This window comes from Acomys minous, assembly GCF_964271855.1.
Source record: "Acomys minous genome assembly, chromosome: 17".
Taxonomy (NCBI): Eukaryota; Metazoa; Chordata; class Mammalia; order Rodentia; family Muridae; genus Acomys; species Acomys minous.
In genome coordinates this window covers 4208457-4224600 of record NC_140500.1, presented here as the reverse complement: position 1 = coordinate 4224600, position 16144 = coordinate 4208457, and the positions used below count along the sequence as shown (strand labels likewise).

The 16144-nt window shown below is 51.7% G+C and overlaps 1 protein-coding gene across 3 annotated transcripts in view; it reads left to right on the top strand.

Annotated features, from left to right (window-relative positions):
• Window positions 1-16144, top strand: part of RASSF8 (Ras association domain family member 8) — a 71371-nt gene that overhangs the window by 8440 nt on the left and 46787 nt on the right. Inside the window, exons 1-2 of one of the 3 annotated variants that reach the window (XM_084765821.1) lie at window positions 1585-1669; window positions 1786-1888. The exons of the other annotated variants lie outside the window; for them this stretch is intronic. The gene's annotated coding sequence lies outside the window, so the exon portion shown is untranslated. Of the gene's footprint in view, window positions 1-1584; window positions 1670-1785; window positions 1889-16144 lie in introns of those variants that run through there. 3 annotated transcript variants of the gene reach the window in all.

Genomic DNA, 16144 nt, shown 5'->3' with positions numbered 1-16144 from the left:
CCATTGAGCCTGGCTACAAACACACCTTTAACCCAGGAGACAGAGGCAAGCAGATCTGAGTTCAAGGCCAGCCTGATATAGAACAAGTTTCAGGTAAAGAAAAGCTTAAAGCCATGGTGGTACATGCCTTTAATCCCAGACAATGAAGGTAAAAATGGTTTGTAGAAGGAAGCACCATGTTTGAAAATGATGTTTAGTTGAGTGGCAGAAAAATTGGCAGATCAGAGAAAGATTTGACAGAGTAGGATACACCCAACAGGGAAGCTACTTAAGGGGCAATGCAGAGAGGGGAGGGGGGAGGGGAGGAGAGCGGGGAGAGAATGAGTTTTACCGGGACAGTAATAGAGAGACTGATTGCAGAGAGAGAACTCAGATGAAGATCAGATGAGCCAGAGCCAGGAGATTAGAGCAGATGGCTGAGTTAGTTTGAGGCTGAGAGAATCCAGATTAAATAAGTCAGCTGGGAGAAGAGCTTGAGTCAGAACAGCTGAGGTGAACCAGCTAGCCCAGAGCTCAGGAAGAACAAGAAAGGGTGAGCTTATTCAGCAGTAAGTGTCAGAGGCTAAAACATTGTAGGCCTAGATTAGACTGTAAGGAGGCAAGAAGCTTCCAGGACTAGGCCGGGGACCGCAGACAGCAAGTAAGCCACCGAGACGGCGGTCCATGGGCCGCGGTCTCCTCTATCAGGAGCCTGCCTCTCCACAAGCCTTTTCTCTTTGCTTTGTCCGGAGAGGTACAGAATTCATCAGATTCTGGAAGGTCCACACCCTGCATTCCGTTTTCTCTGGTCTGTTCTCCAGTGCTCTGCAAGCAGATCCCAGCCCAGCCTGCCCAGCCTCATGGCAGCTCTTCAGGGTCGGCCTGGGGCACTTCTTCCTTCCTACCTGCGTCCACCACAGCGCGTGGTACATCCTGTGCGTGCTTCCTTGTCTCTGCAGCCTCACCCTAAGCCGTCCAGTGCTCCTGAACAGCAGAGGAACTTTCCTCCCCATCACCCTAATTTATCATCTCCTACCCACTCTCCTCACCTGACACTCATCCTGCCTTACAGACCTGTGAAAACGGCACTGCCAGTGTCTGCAGGGCCCCTTCAAACTCTGGAATGTACATAGGACCTCCCCTCCCCTCCCCCTCCCCTCCCCTCCCCTCCCCTCCCCCTCCCCTCCCCTCCTCTCCCTCCCCGTTCCCTTCCCCTGTTCCTCATCCTCCTCTCCTCCCCCTCCCCCTCCTCTCTTCCTCTTCCTCCCCTTTCTTCACTTCCCCCTCTTCCCCCTCCTCCACTTTTAAGCCAGCATATTTAATGTCACCACTCCAGCAGTAACACTGTGTACTCTGTAAATGCACAATATAGAGAGCACAGCCCCACATGGCTGGCGCCCGGTGATGTGCACCACCGTCCCCTTCCTGTTAGACAGTGTCCTTCAGTTGAGAATGACAGTGCATGGAGCCTGACTGGTAAGGAAGCAAGGGGCACCCGGGCACTGACGCGGGCAGCTCCTCACCAGCTGGCCTCAGTCAGAACTTACCGGCGCCATTTCTGTACTTCACATAGGACCGGTTACGGCTGGCCGTGGCCTGCCCCAGCGTGGGCAGGTGTCCCACCTTCCTGTCTTCTCGCCCCTCATCATCCATCCTGTGTGCCTAATAGTTGGAGCAGGACCAAATTAAGGTGACTTTTGCAGTGGTGGCTAATGAGACGGTGCTGTTTGTTCATGTAAATAAAAGGTTCTGCCTCTCTTCTGCTCAGTGGCCGTAAACCAGCCTGGCTGTGCTTTGCCCTTGCAGGAGCGCCCGGTTCCCTGGGAGCCAGTCTTCCTACCGCGTCACATGCGTGCCTACGTCTCATACTCTTCGTGCGGTAATTTTGGAGGCGCTCCACTTCAAACAGGTGAACTTCTGAGGGGCTCTTGGCTCATTTGTTCATGAGTTCAAAGTGACTAAGCGGGCTGTAAGCTCGCAGTCCCCCGTTGCAGTTCAAGGAGTGTAAGTAGGCTCTGTGAGGCTTCGTAGCCGGTGATGCCCTCGCTGTGCGTGTTCTGCGGGGCGCCTTTTCCTAAAGTGGAGCAGCTTTGTCTGCATGAAAGTCTCTTGAGGCCAGAGACTTCTTCATGTTTGTTTTGTTTTGATTTTTGTGGCCTGGCAGAGCCCCTAGGTGGTCTCGATTCCAGGTCTGCTCCTGGCCCGCTGCGCGTCGAGGGCTTTGCTGTGTTCATCTGTGTCCAGTCTTTCTGTTCTTGGGCAGTTAGTTTCCTGGCCCCCAGACTCACATGAGCCGCGTTTCCATGTTTGTCGATGACCATCAGCCCACACGTCCCGAGTGAAAGAGTTTCTTTGTCTGTCCTTTTGTGCCCTAGTCCATCACTACTGTGTGGAGTTCATCCCTGGCCCTAGAAGGGTCACCTGGTCCTTCCTTCCTATGAGAGGAGGGAGACTGAGGGGAGAAGAAGGACGAAACCACGTTTCACTACTCAGCTGTCTCTCAGTTCTTTTGTTTCTGTAATGTTGTGTCTGTTTTAGCAGCAAGCTTATTGTAGTTACAGATGATGGGTCGACAGTGGTTGTAAAACTGGTCAAAACGATGCTTTGACTGCAGCAGACTCTCACCTGTAGACTAGTGGGCATGGAGGCTCGCCCAGGGAGCCCTCGTGTTCGCAAAGTGGCATCTGTTCTGTCTGCAGTGGAGACGTGAGAGCTCAGGATTGAGGCTTCCAGGTCTGCGTGATGTCGTTTTCCCTGCTAGCAGGTCACGCGCCTTCGAGAAAGCATCGTCCCACCATGCTGCATGTCTGCCCGGAACACACATCCATGGCCAGCAGCTGTTTAGTTCTCACAGGAGTCTTGCTATAGTTGTTTGTTTGTTTGTTTGCCATTTTATTTTATTTTTATTTTTTACACATATATTTATATTATCACACACATATAGGGTAAACTGCCAACAGCATGAAGAACCACAAAACAATCAGGAATTATATAAATGGTACATTCATAGTGTTTTGGCTATTTGTATTTGGCAATCTCGAAGAAAACATCTTTCCTATCTTGATTCTGAATGTAAATCAATATCTATTATATCTCATCTTTATCAACTTAAGACATCTATGTAGACCTAAAAAATCTTAACTTCTAAACAATCTTGCTGTAGCTGGCTAGGCACAGGCCTTTAACCCCAGCATTAGGAGGCAGAGGCAGGCAAATCATTGTGAGTTCAAGGCTAGCCTGGTTTACGAAGTTAAGTCCAGGACGGCCAGGGCTACACACAGAGAAACCCTGTTTTGAAAAACAAAATCAAAACCAAAAAGATCTTACTGCATTCCTTAGTGCCTGATCTCGCACACTCAGGGTCACGCGACTTACTCAGGTGTGATTATAGATTGCACATTCATGTTATTGGTGACTTTTAATCCTGTTCTTTTATTCTTTGTTTTCCTTTTTTTTTTTCTGTAATGAATGTATATTTTATAATTGAAGAAAGATGCTACTTGTCGCATTGTTTTATTGGTTGGTTGGCTGTGTTTATTTTTATGTGCTGGGGACTGAACCTAGGGCCTCACGACTGATGACCACGTGTGCTCGCTCTACCACCTGGCCGAGCATTGTTCCTCAAGAGACAGAGGCAAGTTTAGACATGCTTGGAGATGCAGTTGCCAGTTAGACTAGGCCATGAGGCATACAAAAGGGAATTGGAAAACAGATGGGGCTGTACCAAACCCAGTGTGCCGTGGGCCATGTCTGCTGGGGCCAGAGGGACAGGATGTGCCCTTTGATCCCCAGATTCACGTATTCCAGGGTCAGCTAAGTACAATGCTATCTTCCGAGTACACCGACTGCGGATTGACTTCAGGAGATGACCTGCCCTCGGTGAGACCTGAACTTGACTGTGTTCTACAATGTGGCTGCTGGAGGGGACGTGGCCTCTTAGGACTTGAATGGTGTGAGCCAGAAAGTAGTAAAACCACAAAACCGTAACTTTCTGTTGCTCACAAGCCAGCAGCTTACAGTGCCCACCCCCCAGCCCCCACCTACCCACAGGAGCACTAAGGGGCTAAAACAGGCCCAGCCTTCCATTTGCTCAGCTTCTGCATATGAGGGTGAGGAGCTGTGTCTTCTGAAAGTGAAACCATGTGATGATGCCAGGGTCTGCCTTTGAATACATTTGTGGCAAACAGCCCCCGAGTGGTCAGCGCGCTTGTGGGGCAGGAAGCATGAAGGCAAGCATGCCTGCTGAGCATCCGTGTGCCCTGTGCTCTCCCGGATTCTCTGCCTTATTTGAGCTGCTTTTAAACTCTTTTCCCGCCCCCTCCCCGATGGTACAGGTGGGAAGGTGAGTAACTGAAAGAACAGGGAGGGAGAAAGCGCAGCCGTGAGGTGGGCAGTGCCCTGTCAGCCCACAGGGGAGTGCCTGCTGGAAGGAAGCCTGGCTTGAGATGTGGTGTGCTGTAGTAACGTGGGGTGTTTTCTCTGAAGCATTTTCCCTACAAGAGGGGCCTGGAGTTTAAATGTAGTCCGTAGTCTAAAAGACAGGGAGCTGCTCCCACCCACATTTCTACCAATTGTACTTCCTAAGGATGCGCTGTACCAGAAGACACGAGACAGTCCTTTGCACCCACGCTAATTCTAAAGCAGTCTTCACTTCCCTCATGTAAAGTCCGCACGTTAGAAGTCATGGACAGCACAAGCTACTTGGCTGGGCCAGCTGTGTACCCTGGGCTTGGTTGCCTCTGCCTCACAGTACAGTGTGCTGTTGATGGTGCACCAGGCACTGCCCTAGCTCATCGTGAAAACCGTCTTATCTCCCAGGAGCTCTGCCAGGGGGAGGGGCCAGACCACTGAGCGATTCTGGGATCATGGAGCTGGAACTAAATGCTTTAGAAAAATAAGTCAGCCTGGAGAAATTTGAGAGTTCCCTCTTAAGTTTAAAAGGAAAGGCCACTCAGGCTAGGCCTGATGGGAGAAAAGACATTTCTGGGAGGACTCTCATCAGGTAGAGCAACAGGATGAAGGCACGGGGTCTGTGGAAAACTACAGGCGCTGTGTGGTCTGGTTCCATGTGCCTGGGGACCTGGGAAAGTGGCAGGCACAGAGAGGCATAGTCCAGCCCCAAGGCAAAGGGCAACCTTCTAAATGTTGTTTACTAGCAAGCTTATTTATGAAGACCATGGGTGGTTGTTGTTTTTCCTGGCATTGTTTAAAGCTAAGTTTCTACTGATTTAAGTTGTGCCCTGAGAAGTGTTGAGATTGAATTAGAATTAACTTGGCATCGGAGCACTGCTCAGTGTGTCACTACAGTGTATGGAGCATTGCTCAGTGTGTCACTACAGTGTATGGAGCACTGCTCAGTATGTCACTACAGTGGAGCACTGCTCAGCGTGTCACTACAGTGTAGCACTGCTCAGCATGTCACTACAGTGTATGGAGCACTGCTCAGTGTGTCACTACAGTGTATGGAGCACTGCTCAGTGTGTCACTACAGTGTATGGAGCACTGCTCAGTGTGTCACTACAGTGTATGGAGCACTGCTCAGTGTGTCACTACAGTGTATGGAGCACTGCTCAGTGTGTCACTACAGTGTATGGAGCACTGCTCAGTGTGTCACTACAGTGTATGGAGCATTGCTCAGTGTGTCACTACAGTGTATGGAGCACTGCTCAGTGTGTCACTACAGTGTATGGAGCTCAGCTTGGTTGTGCTTACTCAGTGCACATTTATGGCACACGTGCTATGGTAAGGAAGCTATTTTTGTACTTAGTTGTTTTGACAAAGAGAAGGACCTCGGCATCTTAGAAAGCATACCACTTAGCAAATGCTGCTGCACCTTACACAAAAAGCCCTCAGCCGAGCTGGGTGCTGTTTACCAGTAATTCCATCATTCCAGAGGCTGAGCCAGGGGTGGAGGTTAGTGCTTCTCTGAGCTTGCCAACCTGGACTACATACTGTGTTCGTGTCCAGCCTCGGCTACCAAGTAAGACCCTGCCCAAAACAGGAGGCTTGGGCTGGGTGCGCAGCTCAGTGGTAGAACATTTGCTTAGGTGGCGTGTGCAAAGCTCTGCTTCAGTTCCATAAAGTAGAGGAAATACTTAAGTAAGTGTTACTTACACACTTAAGGAGTAGAGAAGTGCCTTAGAAGTCAGCACATGTGGGAGGCCAAAGGCACAAGAGGAGTGGCAATGTCAGGGCGTGGTATAAAGGTGGATGCGCAGGATGCTGGGGAGAGACCCCCGCAGCCCGAGGACCTGCCTCCAGTCTCGTCCTCGAGGAGACGGAACAGGCTGGTCCTGGCTGTGACCGGTCTCTAAGCTCATCTCCAGTGCGCATCCCTGGAGATCATAGTCTTGACCTGTCACTTCCGCTTTCCGAACTTATTTCCCTGACTGTACAGGCCAGGTCTGTTGATTGGCCAGGGCAGTTAGGGATCAGCGAAGACACAGACGCAAGACTGCACGTGTGGAGAAGCATCAGGAGACAGCATCGTGCACTCAGGGTTTGGGGTGCTGGTGTGACCAGGCCAGGTGTGGAGGGTCTTGTGCGGTATCCTGAGGAGTGTGGGCTTTGTCCCACCGGTTTCCTCCTCGGCCCAGGCGGTCTCCATTACCTCTCATGTTAATTCTAATGCAATCCTCCGTTGTGGGTGGCACAGGCTGGGTGCGCTGTACCTCCTTCCGGTGGTGCACACCTGGAAGTGGCCTGGCTTTGCAGCGGTGACCAGGAGAACTGATTTCCAGACCGCTGCGTGGTTTCCTGCTTGGCACTCTTGCCCAGCTGGCTTTCCTCACTTGGGCTCTTCTGCATGTTAGCTCTTTACCCACTGGCTCTTGCCTTTCATTTCATGAGATCTGCCTGCTCACAGTTAGAGAAATAGCTCAAAGCTGAAGTGAGCAGCCCACACCAATGTTGGAGGCGGGACCAAGAGATCTTTTCTTTCCTCGGGGCCTTTCACGGCAGTGACTCTCAGTCCCCACCAGTGAGCAAGCAGAGCAGCCCTGGTACTGGGCATCTGTGAGACAGCCGCGTGGGTTCATTCCTGCTGGATGTCACTTGAGGGTTTGGAAAGGGCTGCAGTTAGGGCCACGCCGCCTGCTACACAAGGGAGCAGCTGTGATTCACCTTCCCTCCGTGCTAGGGAAGCCTAAGTTCCTAGTCTACCTCTGTCGCTGAGCTGGTCATTTGGTTTTACTTCCTGGGAAAATACAGCAGTACAACTGTGGTTCATGTTGGTGACATTCCTAACTTGCAGGATGGTGTTTTGCTGAACGCTAGCTAGCAAAGTAGGTGTGTTGTCTTAGTGAATTTAATTTGGCATCGTGACTTGCCAACTTAAGTCCACAAATGAAAATATTTGTATGACAAAAAGAAAAAAAGAAAAAAAAGAAACTCTTGCTTTACAAGCATTTCCTGCTCTTTTCAGAAGTCACATAGCTGGCCCATCGCAGATTGTCTGGGGAGCAGCTGGGGTATGGCACGTTCCTGGCTTTGCAGTCAGGACCACTGGCCTCCGAGGGCTCTGGGAGTCATGACAAGTTGTCACCAGCTAAAGCTCAGAAGTTCTTTAAAGGAAATAAAGGATCAGCTCTGTGCAGGCTTGGCACTGTGGTGGCCTTGGTGACAAGGTCCCAACTCTCCCCTCGGTCTGGAAGGCCTGGGAGTCACAGGTGCTGTAAATGGCATATGTTTCAGGGTCTGTAAGGAAGGAGATTTGTTTGTTTGTTTGGTTTTTGAGACACGGTTTCTCTGTGTAGCCTTGGCTGTCTTGGAACTTTGTAAACCAGCTCTGTAGACCAGGCTGGCCTCGAAGTCACAGAGATATATGCCTGCCTTTGCCTACTGAGTGCTAAGATTACAGGTGCGCGCCACCACGCCCGGTGCAAGGAAGGGTTTTATACCTAATGGGACACCAGGGCTGAGGAGAGACAGAATCAGTCAGTGTATCATGTTGTTTAACCAAAGCCCATTTGGGAGAACAGAAAAGAGATGGTGCTGTCTCAGTCCTAATGGGGATTCGCTAGAAAGTGGTTAGAAGGAAGGAGGACAGGTTTGGGCAGCAGCACACAGAGAGCTCAGCCGCGCTTCCACGCATTCACTCAGCATTTTCTGTTGGCTGACCTCACATCTGTGGCGGCTGAGGACCAATGAGCGCATTCACTCAGCGTTATCTCTTGGCCGACCTCACATCTGTGGCGGCTGAGGACCAATGAGCTGTCCTGCAGCGCGTGGGTGAGAGGAGACTGCAACAGCAGGGAGCTCTCGCACTTGGCCCAGCTAGGAGAGAAACCAGAAGGAGAATTGGTGCCTCCTAGAAACAGTGAGAAGAGTCCTAAGAGCACAAACACAGCCCTAGCAGCCCAGAGGAGAGCACCCAAGATAAAGGCGCGGGGCTCCGGTGACAAACAAATTAGCACCCAGAGAAAATGAAGGGTGTAACTAATGGAGACTTTTTATTTTAAATTCATTTTTAGTTTATTTACATATGAGTATGTGTATGCATGTGTGTTGTCTGTGTGTACACTTGTGTGTGTGTGTGCATGCCCAAGAAGGCCAGAAGAGGCATTTGATCCTTGGAGCTGGAGTTAGAGGTAATTGTGGTCTGTGAGTCGCTCAGCATGGGTGCTGGGATCTGAGTTCTGATGCTCACAACTGAACTGAAGGTTGTAACCACCGAGCCATCTCTTTAGCCCCTGGTATGTTTTTCTTCAATAAATGGCCATTTTTTTTTATAATGCCATCTGAATACTTACAGCGTGTCAGGTGCTAAGTATCTTATATATTAAGTTACAACAACTTCTGTAAAACCAGACCCACAGTAATTTGCCCATAGTGATAGGCAGAGGTGGGGCAGAACCACGGTTCTAACTCAAGGCTAGCTCATCATCAGCATTAGTCGTGAGCACTGCTCCCTGCTGCAGCATCTCTGCCACAGAGGCTGAGCACCGAGTGCCCTGGGCACCGTGTGGGTGATGGGCATAGACCGTGCCTGGGCCAGCACCCAGGTGAGATGCCTTGGCTGACTGGCCGGGGAGAGGGCAGATAGGCAGCGTGGGAGACAGGCAGGCAGAGGAATTAGGAAAATTCTCTTGGAAGAGGTGACCCCGTGGCTAAGGTTCACCGTGGGAAAAGCAGGTTGATGCATTCTGAAATTTAGGTGTGAAATCTGGGATTTCAACTTTAGGTTCTTGTATTTTCATCATATTTTCTGAAGCTTAGAGAGTGTGTCCTTGAACGTCCCCAGCGGGTTTGTTTAGAGAGGTTTTTGAGCAGATGACAGTGTCCTGCTCAAAAACCTGCACTTGGCTAGCTGGACCATTGTGCTGTTACACCTGTAATTACACGTTTTCTTCAGAGCCGGAAACCAAGACCTTTACAGGCAACATTAAATAAAAGGTCCGACTGCAGCGTGATTGTCATCTTCGGTTAACGAAACATTTCATTTAAAAAGTGGGCGCTGTGGCTGACTGGAGTGGGCAGCGAAGCTTGCCTCATCATCCCTCTGAGCTTGGTTAGGTGGAGGCAGCAGAGGAGCCAGGTTTGTTGACTTAAATAATAGAACCCTGAGTTGAGTGGAGGTGAAACGTGCCAGGTTGTGCCGGGCGCGTTTTGTTAGGCTGTCAGAGCTCTAAGCTTCCGAGGCTTGGGGACATTTTTTTAAGCTACACAATCTTTTCTTTTCTTTTTCTCTCCCTGAGACAGGGTCTTTCTGTTAGCCTTGGCTGTCCTGGATTTACTTTATAGACCAGGCTGGCCTCGAACTCACAGCGGTCCACCTGCCTCTGCCTCCCGAGTGCTGGGATTAAAGGCGTGTGCCACCACATCCAGCAAGCTACACAATCTTAAAGGGGCACCTGGTGGGAAAAACTGGTGTGGGGGAATCAATCTGGCCTTATGCGGAAAAGCAGAGAGCCGCCCGCAGGTGTGCACCTGTTGTCTGGGTGATAAATTGCACGGCTTCTCTCTATAACTTTGAGTTGCAGGTGTCCGTCTCATTGAGGCGGAGTGAGGCAGATGGGCTGAAGGACCCTGCTTCTTGGAAATCTGTCTCTGAAGCAGAGGCTGACCCTCGGGACCACCCTGGCCTTCCCGGAGTGTCTGCTGTTGCTGCCTGAACTGCTTGAGCCATGGTTATATTGGAGGTGTAATTTTCAAAGCCATCTTTCTGTTAACTTCAGCCTATGGTTGTGTCTCCTGGATTTGATTTGTGGTGTGTGTGGGCAGTAGAGCAATCCTAGTTTCAAGGATATACACTAGAAATCTCTTAAGCATCCATAATAATTCCTAGGTTAAGGTAATATAACTTTTTTTCCCCTTTTTCTTCTTTTGAGGCAGGGTCTCTTTATGCAGCCCTGGCTGTCCTGGAACTCGCTATGTAGACCAGGTTGGTTTTGAACTCACAGAGATTCACTTGCCTCTGCCTCCTTAGGGCTGGGATTAGAAGTGTGTGCTACAACACCTGGCATAACACTGGTTTTAAAAAATAACATGTTTCCTGGCAAATATCTTTTATTGTATGAAATTGAAAGTAGCAAGTACCACTTTGTACAGGTATTCACTGCTTTGGAGGGGAAGAACCATCTTCTGAAATGACAAGCTGGATCATATGGTGTAGTGGGTCTTTTCCACGCTGAGCAGGAGAAGAGGTTTTTATTGAAAATGTCCTTACTTCTTTGTGGCTGTGATAAAGTGATATATAACCACAAGCAGCTGAAGGAAGGAAGAGTTTATTTGGGCTTATGGGTAGAGAAGGATGGGGTCCACATTGGTGGGAGGGCATGGAGGCAGGACAAGAAAGAGCACTTCCTCTGTACAGAGGGAGCAGAAACAACAGGAAGTGGACCCTCATACTGGCCCTCGGTGATGTGCTCGCTCCAGCAGGGCTGTGCCCTTAAAAGTCCCACAACCGCCATAAATAGCAGCTGGGGACCATGTGTTCAAACACTTGAGCTAATAGTCAATCCACTCAATAGTCAGTCCACAATGGGAGATATGGACAATAGTTAACAAGAGATTAAGAATTCCTAAGCAGTGTGAGACAATGTTCTAAACATTAAAAAGACTATACCAGGCCAGAACCACATTTAAAATAGCAGCTATGGCCATGGCCACCCACCTCTGACAGCCTGGAGAGACAGGGCAGGAGAGTACGTTTTCCTCTGGCTCCCTTGCTGGACTCTGGCGTCCTGGCTAGATGCTGTGTTGTTGAGTTGTTAGGGGTGCAGCTGACGTAGACATGGCTGGCTACTTAGACACAGGCTGTTACTTTCTGGGAAACTCTCCCTTATGAACGTGACCGCTCCACACCTGTTCTCACCAGAAAGTGAGGAGAAGCCTGTGTCACAGGATAAGTTCATCAGTAGATGAATCACTTTGTCGCTTGCCGCAAAGAAAGAGCTGTAGCAGCTTTCTTCTGAGCCTGGGGACACCCCAGTATTACAGATAGCATCGTATGCTTTCAAGCAGAGCTAAAACAGAATACCCCCCAAAACAGAACCCCAAATTGCTGCATGTTGTAATTCCAGAAAGGACCTAATGAGCCGCCTTTGCTCCTTCAGGCGCTGTGACAGTCGATAAGCTTTCAGAGACAGGCCACATACAGATCCTTGGCTTAAATGGCATTAAACCTCAAGATACTCTGCTCTTCAAGCTGGCTGCTTTACTGAGCATGCCCCCCTCCCCCAATCAGAAATCAGGCATTGGTTCAAGATTAGCATGTGCCACGCAGCCAGTGTAGGAAACTAGTTAATTGTTTAGAACACGGTGGAACATGCCAGCACCCTAAGGTAATGTTGGGTTCACCAGTGGGATATCTTTTATCTGTCTCCTGCCTTTATGCTTATCTCTTTGCTTTTACCCCAGAGCCCCCATGTGAGCACCTGTCGCAGTGCTGATGGTGGGGGAGGGGCGGGGCAGTGTCTCCAGCAGGCACCTTCTACTGACCTCCATTCCTCTCCTAATGGGTGGTGGCTCCAGGAAAGGAGGTGGGGGGAGCTTAGCACGTGTCCTGCCACAAAGGACTTGGGGAGCACACAGTGTGCTGTGCATCCCTGCTTACGTTTCTTATTTCTTACTGCCTCCATTCAGTCTCACAGTTGCCAGGCCTTCTGCAAGGGAAGTCGCAGAAAGATTGAAAAGCAGTGCAGCAACAGGATTTTATCTTTCTGTTTGTGTCTGGGAAGTGGGCTGGCTGAAGGGGGAGCAGGGGGCTGGGCAGGCAGGGCAGCTATAGTGTCCACAGGCGTGGCTGATGCCCCAGGAACTCTGAGATCCTCTGCCTGCCCCAGGGCCCTGCTAAAGCACCTTCCCACGGCACCAGCTCCATCCCAAACAGCCTGGACTTGGTCAGAGTTTCACAGTTCTAGACGTTTAAAAACAAGCAGTGCTAATCCCCGCCTGTGTGGGCATTAGTGTGCTCTGGATGATGTGTGAGTTGGGAGATCTCTTTGGATTTGAAATGCCTGGCTCTGGTAATGAGCTGACTTTGTAAACAAAGAGCATGTGACTTAAGTTTTAGAAACTCCTCAACTGTTCACTTCCCACCTGGGCAAATTCTCCTGCAAACAAAGCCACAAAGAGATGAAGCTTTAAACAGAGGTGAGTGGGACATGTTTGCTCTAGGTCAGAAAGCTATGTCCCAGGGAGCTGTGTCCCAGGGAGCTGTGTCCTGGGGAGCTGTGTCCTGGGGAGCTGTGTCCTGGGGAGCTGTGTCCCGGGGAGCTGTGTCCTGGGGAGCTGTGTCCTGGGGAGCTGTGTCCTGGGGCTGTGTTCCAGGGCTGTGTTCCAGGGAGCTTCCAAGCCTGGCCTGACTGAGGGTGGACATTAGTCTGGGTACTTAGACTCTTCCCAGTTGATTCTAATTGGCTGCCCAGCTTTCTCTCCTTTCTTTGCATTTTGAGGCCATGAAATCACTTCATCCCAGGTGTCACTGTCTCCTGAAGGAAAGTGTAAGTAGGGCTAGTGGATGCCAAAGGCACATCACCTTACATCATCCATGAAGCAGAAACTCTGTGATGCTTTGTAGCCTGTGATTTTTCTTTAAAAACTGGAAGCAGACAGTAACATACCTTTGTATTGTAATAATAACAGTGTTTGAGAGGATAATCAGGGGCTAGTGAGATGGCTCAGTGGGTAAAGGTGCTTGTCACCAGGCCTGGCACCCTGAGGCCCGCGTTTTAGATGGAGAGATCCAACTCCTCTTAGTTGTCCTGAGTATTCCACTCAGCCTCATGCCCCCTGGCCCCCCACAGAGTAAAGAAGAAGTAAATGTAATTAATGCCTTTTTAAAAAACCAGCCAATCAGTGACATTTGTGAGCCAGCTGTGAAGTTTTAGTCAGGCACTGGTTTGAGGAGACAGCAGCCTATGGCTGGAGCCGGCCACAGGAAGGCACCCGTGGACTCACGTGTCCTCGCCCGCTGCTGGAATGCACACATACACATGTTTTGCACTGGGGTCTAGTTCTTCCTCATGTGCTATTTCATGTGATTTTGTGACTAAGGCTTTAAAAACTAAAGTTTTTGTTTTTTGGTTTGTTTCTTAGCTTTTTTGGGGGGTGGGGTGAGGGTATCTTTTATTCATAAGAAAAGTAATTAATGTCTGAGTATATTTTGAAATGGTAAAAAAAAAAAAAAACGGTTGGCAGTATCTGGCCTTTCTCTAACTTTCTATAAATAGATGAAGAGACATCTGTGAATATGGCAGAGGTGGATCATGTCAGCTCCCGTCCTCTTGCCAAGATTGCTGAGACTCCTTCACAGTTCACATTCTTGAAGCCTTAGGCAGTGCAGTGGTCAGAGGGAGTGCTGCCAGGCAGTGCAGTGGTCAGAGGGAGTGCTGCCAGGCAGTGCAGTGGTCAGAGGGAGTGCTGCCAGGCAGTGCAGTGGTCAGAGGGAGTGCTGCCAGGCAGTGCAGTGGGCAGAGAGAGTGCTGCCAGGCAGTGCAGTGGGCAGAGGGAGTGCTGCCAGGCAGTGCACCGGTCAGAGGGAGTGCTGCCAGGCAGTGCGGTGGTCAGAGGGAGTGCTGCCAGGCAGTACAGTGGTCAGAGGGAGTGCTGCCAGGCAGTGCGGTGGGCAGAGGGAGTGCTGCCAGGCAGTGCGGTGGGCAGAGGGAGTCCTGCCAGGCAGTGCGGTGGGCAGAGGGAGTGCTGCCAGGCAGTGCGGTGGGCAGAGGGAGTGCTGCCAGGCAGTGGGGTGGGCAGAGGGAGTGCTGCCAGGCAGTGGGGTGGGCAGAGGGAGTGCTGCCATGCAGTGGGGTGGGCAGAGGGAGTGCTGCCATGCAGTGGGGTGGGCAGAGGGAGTGCTGCCATGCAGTGGGGTGGGCAGAGGGAGTGCTGCCATGCAGTGGGGTGGGCAGAGGGAGTGCTGCCATGCAGTGGGGTGGGCAGAGGGAGTGCTGCCATGCAGTGGGGTGGGCAGAGGGAGTGCTGCCAGGCAGTGCAGTGGGCAGAGGGAGTGCTGCCAGGCAGTGCGGTGGGCAGAGGGATTGCTGCCAGGCAGTGGGGTGGTCAGAGGGAGTGCTGCCAGGCAGTGCGGTGGTCAGAGGGAGTGCTGCCAGGCAGTACGGTGGTCAGAGGGAGTGCTGCCAGGCAGTGCAGTGGGCAGAGGGAGTGCTGCCATGCAGTGGGGTGGGCAGAGGGAGTGCTGCCATGCAGTGGGGTGGGCAGAGGGAGTGCTGCCATGCAGTGGGGTGGGCAGAGGGAGTGCTGCCATGCAGTGGGGTGGGCAGAGGGAGTGCTGCCATGCAGTGGGGTGGGCAGAGGGAGTGCTGCCATGCAGTGGGGTGGGCAGAGGGATTGCTGCCAGGCAGTGGGGTGGGCAGAGGGAGGGCTGCCAGGCAGTGCGGTGGGCAGAGGGAGTGCTGCCAGGCAGTGCAGTGGGCAGAGGGAGTGCTGCCAGGCAGTGCAGTGGGCAGAGGGAGTGCTGCCAGGCAGTGCGGTGGGCAGAGGGAGTGCTGCCATGCAGTGGGGTGGGCAGAGGGAGTGCTGCCATGCAGTGGGGTGGGCAGAGGGAGTGCTGCCAGGCAGTGCGGTGGGCAGAGGGAGTGCTGCCAGGCAGTGGGGTGGGCAGAGGGAGTGCTGCCAGGCAGTGCGGTGGGCAGAGGGAGTGCTGCCAGGCAGTGGGGTGGGCAGAGGGAGTGCTGCCAGGGGGCCCCACTTCCGAGGGAGGCCATGGGGGTCATTCATTCTAGCCAAGGGAAAGCATGGCGTGGTCTCCTTTCTGTCCTCTAGAACTAACCCTCCAGGCCTCTCCAATATTCTTAGGTCTTGCTTCTGGCAGTTTTCTAAATGCCTAACTAGTAACCGTGCAAGCCATCTCTGTAGTGTGCAAGCTGTCTCTGTGCTGTTGCAAGGAGCTTTGGGCTTGAGAAAAAGAGGGCGAGAAGCCTTTCCTGAAGAGCTCTGGGCCAGTAGGTGGTCTTTAAAGAAACAGCTGAATCCCTTTCCCAAAGATGCAGAGTGTTAGGTGGACGCCATGCAAACCCACCCAGATAACCGAGAAGGTGAGAGGTAGCTAACTGAAGGGCGAACTTGGGAAGATAGCTTGTGTGTCTTGCTTTTTTAGGCTGTACGTTAAAATGGGGGAATTTATTATTTTAAAGATAGAAATTGGCTGCTACTCTTAACAAAGGTGTTTACCTTCAGGTGCCTGTGTCGACACGCTCCCCCCCCCCCCATAGCAATGTGACTCTGCTGGCCCTGCACACTACCTCACACTGGCTGGTCCTGCACACTACCTCACACTGGTTGGTCCTGCACACTACCTCACACTGGTTGGCCCTGCACACTACCTCACACTGGCTGGCCCTGCACACTACCTCGCACTGGCTGGCCCTGCACACTACCTCACACTGGCTGGTCCTGCACACTACCTCACACTGGTTGGCCCTGCACACTACCTCACACTGGCTGGCCCTGCACACTACCTCGCACTGGCTGGCCCTGCACACTACCTCACACAGTTGGCCCTGCACACTACCTCACACTGGCTGGCCCTGCACACTACCTCACACTGGCTGGCCCTGCACACTACCTCGCACTGGCTGGCCCTGCACACTACCTCACACAGTTGGCCCTGCACACTACCTCGCACTGGTTGGCCCTGCACACTACCTCACACGGTTGGCCCTGCTTAGGTTCCCTGCCCCATGTGAGTCACAGAGCTGGTGCT